The sequence below is a fragment of the Leptonychotes weddellii genome, unplaced genomic scaffold (genome assembly GCF_054177405.1).
Source record: "Leptonychotes weddellii isolate Sample4059 unplaced genomic scaffold, ASM5417740v2 HiC_scaffold_13048, whole genome shotgun sequence".
Classification (NCBI taxonomy): Eukaryota; Metazoa; Chordata; class Mammalia; order Carnivora; family Phocidae; genus Leptonychotes; species Leptonychotes weddellii.
This window is the reverse complement of record NW_027709827.1, coordinates 1-5027: the sequence shown is the minus strand read 5'-3', so window position 1 is coordinate 5027 and position 5027 is coordinate 1. Positions and strand designations below refer to the sequence as shown.

The window sequence follows — 5027 nt, the reverse complement described above, 5'->3', positions numbered from 1 at the left end:
TGTTTGTTCCCTATAGTTAAGAGTGTCTGAGGGTTTGCCTCTGTGTTTTCCTCTTATTTTATTTTTCCTTCCCTTCTCCTATGTTCATCTGTTTTGTTTCTTTTTTTAAATTTAATTTAATTTTATTATGTTATGTTAGTCACCATACAGTACATCATTAGTTTTTGATATAGTGTTTCTTTTTTTTAAGATTTTATATTATATTATATAAATATTATATATAATATAAATATACAATATAATAATTATGTAATATTATTATATTATATAAATATATATTTAAGATTTTATATTGTATATAATATAAGACTTTATATATACCAAGTCTTCGTTATCCATTCATCTGTCATGGACATCTGGATTCTTTCTGTATTTCTACAATTGTGGACATTGCTGCTATAAACATTGGGGTGCATGTGCCCCTTCAAATCACTATGTTTGTATCCTTCTGATAAATACCTAGTAGTCCAGTTGCTGGGTTGTAGGGCAGCTCTATTTTTAAGTTTTTGAAGAACCTCCATACTGTTTTCCAGAGTGACTGCACCAGTTTGCATTTCCACCAAGAGTTTCCATTTCTCAGCATCCTTACCAACATCTGTTGTTGCCTGAGTTGTTACTCTTAGCCATGAAGATATCCATTTTAAAACAAAATATAGTTTTGGAAAATGGAAGAAATATTCAAACTGGTTGGCTTGCTAGGCCAATCCCAAGATGGGAATAGAATTATTTCTCTCTTTTTCCTTATTATTTCCTTATGTATATATTTTTCCTTTGGGGAAAATACAGAGGGAAGAGATTTCCATGTTACTGCACCATTTCTTCACAAGAGCAAATAGATTCCTAATCTTTTTAGTGTTAACTATGATGTTTTTTAAAAAAATCACCATATCAAGATATCCATTTCTTGAGTTTCTCATGCTGTGGATATATGCAAAGTCAGAACTGGTCTGAGGCAACATGCAGTTTTCCAGGCTATCTGGCTGTCTTCCAACAATCCAATTCTACTCTGCACAGCTGAGGAGACTATACTAGGTGTTAATCCTCTGTATTCCCCTGGAGGAGTAGTTTCCCTGCCAAATTTTCCCATACCACATTTACATTGAAAAGGAGGTGGACTATAAAGGCTGGAAAACACATCAGGTGGCTGGATGTGTCCTCAGTCTTGCAGAAGGCTAGGCATTGGGGATAAATATCTGTTGCTCACCTACCACAGGACCTACTATTAAGTTGATAATCACTAAATATTTGTTGAGTAATTTCTGCCTGTTTAACAAATTTTCCACAACCTTAGAGACCTCCAAAACTTACGTAGGGCAAATTGTGTTTTTCTTTGACTCTAGTGTTTTGGTCCAGTGGGATTTATGAAAAGTTCAGTTTCTTTGTCTGAGGATGAAGAATGGAAGAGAATGCGAACATTGCTGTCTCCAACCTTCACTAGCGGAAAGCTCAAGGAGGTAAGAAAAGAAGAGGACTTTCAATGAGAAAGTTAAGGAATACATCTGGGGGCTGGTAGGAAATAAGATCATATTCCATCTTTAAGGGGTAGTATGCTAAATTTGGGCTTCCTAAAAATGGTCTTTATCTTCATGTCCTAGGAAAGACATGATAAGGTTTGTTATTAAATGTCCCTTACTGCCACATGCTTATGAAAGCCACATCATTCTTGGACTTCATTTTCCAATTTAACTTCAGGTGGTGGTATATTTTGTGTGTAGATGTTCTCCATAATTGGCCACTATGGAGATGTGTTGGTGAGGAACCTGAGGAAGGAGACAGAGAAAAGCAAGTCCATCACCTTGAAAGAGTAAGTAGGAGTACAGCTGCTGGGATTCCAACTCTGTCACAACACTTTCTAGCTGTTGCCACAGAGCCAAATCCCCACTGTTGAGTTACTCCAGCAAAGAAACATGTGGTATCACAATGCCAGTAGGTCATCCAAGAAGAGGGAGTTCACCTAAAAAGGTAGGGCCACCAGAAAAGAAAGGGTCTTCTTTTGTGCACACGAGGCAGGATTCATTTATCTGCTTAGTTGTCACCTAGGATATTCTGGAAGATAAAAATACGTGGTTGAAAAGAAGACACATGATTGTATCAAATCTTTGAGTGTAGAGGGTATGGAATGGTGGAAGGGGAAGGCACTTGGTACATATTGGTGGGCACTGGGTGGGGCAGGAACATTAACATGTGGAACTTGGAATGATGTAAACCCCTTCCCAGTTTTGTTGAGGGTATTAGCAAAATACTAAATATTAACTTTTATGACCACTTGTCCTTCTTTCAATCTCAAAAGAGAGAAAGTCCTGCCCATGGGATGGGTAGGGTGACCATATTTTTTTGTGTAAACTGAGATATTTTTTAATTTTACTAAATGAAGAGATGTATGTTGGTACTCTCCTGGGAAAACTAGTGGCATATGATCACATATGTCATCCCCTAAATCAATTTTGGATTGATTTATTTAATGTATATTTTTAAAGTAGGAATGTTTTAGGTTCTTACATTTTCTAGAAATGAGTGAGCCCTCAGAGCGAGCTCAGATCGCTGGAGTTGAGACAGAGTGGGTCTTTCAGGAGACTTAGCAGGGGTGTAGAGAAGAAGGGATGGTGTTCCTGGCATTACAGAACAGGGTGTTGGTGTTCTGTCATGTGCTGAAGAGGAATCAGCTCTGAGCATAGATACTGTGGTGAGAGAAAATCCAGATCAGTTTCACCTTTCTTGACTCCCTGAGGAAAGGTTAATTATTCCACCCTTGGTCCTGCTCAGACACAGTGCTTACCCACCTTCTACTGCCCATACACAAAAGACATTACTGTAATTTGTCACACTTTGGGTCTCTATCACTCCATGACTGAGCTCCTTGAGCTCAGAAATGTGTCTGATTTGCTCTAGTGTCCCCATCACCCTAGCACAAGGCCAGCTCTATCACTGCCACCTCATGAACACCACATGAGTGAGTGTGATGGCATATAGACTTTTCAGATGATGCAGCAGGTGGTTCTGAAAGTGTGGCTCTTGTCTTGCCTGGGCATGGGTATCTACATGCACTTCTTGCTGCATGTGTTGGATAAGGATAGTAAAGAGTTGTTGATCTTAATTATCCATGTCTTTGTTTCTCTCACAGCATCTTTGGGGCCTACAGCATGGATGTGATTACCAGCACATCATTTGGAGTGAACATTGATTCCCTCAGCAACCCACAAGATCCCTTCGTGGAAAATATTAAGAATTTCTTAAAATTTGATTTCCTTGATCCATTATTCTTCTCAGTGTGTACGTACAGTACCATTTTTCTTTTTATCGTCCCATCCCTTTTTTTCCCTTCCTTCCTTCCTCCCTCACGTCTTCCCTTCCTACCTTTCTACAACAATTTTACTGAGCTATAACTTCATATAACATATATGTCCCCCTTTTTTTAATTAATTAATTAATTAATTAATTTATTTATTTATTTATTATGTTAGTCACCATACAATACATCACTGGGTTTTGATGTAGTGTTCCATGATTCATTGTTTGTATATAACACCCAGTGCTCCATGCAATACGTGCCCTCTTTAATACCCATCATGTGAAATAAGTCAAGCAGAGAAAGTCACTTATCGTATGGTTTCACTTATTTGTGGAACATAAGGAATAACATGGAGGACATTAGGAGAAGGAAGGGAAAAATGAAGGGAGGGAAATCAGGGAGATGAACCATGAAAGACTATGTCCCCCTTTTAAAATGTACAGTTCAATTTTTACAGTCTGAGTGTTCATCGTCCAAGGAATGGATAATGAAAATGTGGTATGTATATACCATGAAATCTTATTCAACCATAAAAATGGAAGGAAATTCTGTATTTGGGCAACATGGATGGATCCTGAGGGCATTATGATAAATGAAATGAGTCAGACAGGGAAAGACACATATTGTATGACCTCAATTACATGTGGAATAAAAAAAAAACAATATAAGAAACCAAGTCATACAAAAAGGAGATCAGATTTGTGGTTATCAGAGGCAGGGGTTGTGGGGTGGAACTTGAATGAAGGTGACCAAAGGTACACACTTTCAATTACAAGATAGATGAGTCCTGGACTGGTAAATACAACATGATGACTATAGTTAACACCACTGTATGATGTATTCATAAGTTGCTAAGGGAGTAGATTGTAGAAGTTCTCATCATAATGGCAGAAAATTTTGTTTTTATGACTATATGAGATGATGGATGATAACTAATCTTATTGTGGTAATCATTTTTTTTTCTCATTGCTGTCAGTGGGAGAAATTCTTTTTTTTAATTTTATTATGTTACGTTAGTAATCATTTTTTATATATGTATGTCAAGTACATGCAGTACACCTTATCTTACACAATACTGTATTACTGTATGTCAGTTATAACTCAATGAAACTGAACTCTGCTTGGTGCATTCAAAGATATGTGTAACATTTAGTGCAGTCAACTGTTGGAATATTGTTATCAACACAGAAATCCTGTACTTTTTTACTATCACTTCCCACTTTCTTTAGCCCTAAGCAGCCACCAACCCTCTTTCTGTCTTAATAGATTTGCCTCTTCTGGACTCTTCATACAGATAAAATCATGTAACGTGTGATCTTTGTGGCTGCCTCCCTTCATTAGCATGATGTTTTCAAGTTTCATCCATGTTGCACCATGCATCAGAATTCTCTCTTTATGGCCAATTAATACTCCATTATATGGACATATTGCATTTTGTTTATCCTTCCATCATTTGATGGACATTTGGGCTGTTTCCAACTCTTGGCTACTGTGAATAGTGCTACTATCCACATTCATGCACAAGGTTTTTTAAAAAAATTTTGTTATGTTAATCACCATACATTACATCATTAGTTTTTGATGTAGTGTTCCATGATTCATTGTTTGTGCATAACACCCAGTGCTCCATGCAGAACGTGCCCTCTTTAATACCCATCACCAGGCTAACCCATCCTCCCACCCCCCTCCCCTCTAGAACCCTCAGTTTGTTTTTCAGAGTCCATCGTCTCTCATGGTT

General features: G+C 37.5%; 1 long non-coding RNA gene across 1 annotated transcript; it reads left to right on the top strand.

Annotated features, from left to right (window-relative positions):
• Nucleotides 1–687: 687 nt before the first annotated feature.
• On the top strand, nucleotides 688–4970 carry LOC102732172 (uncharacterized). The gene is made up of 3 exons (XR_014141689.1): nucleotides 688–1454; nucleotides 1716–1804; nucleotides 3122–4970. It is a non-coding gene; the product is annotated as an uncharacterized LOC102732172 (long non-coding RNA).
• The last annotated feature ends 57 nt before the right edge of the window (nucleotides 4971–5027 follow it).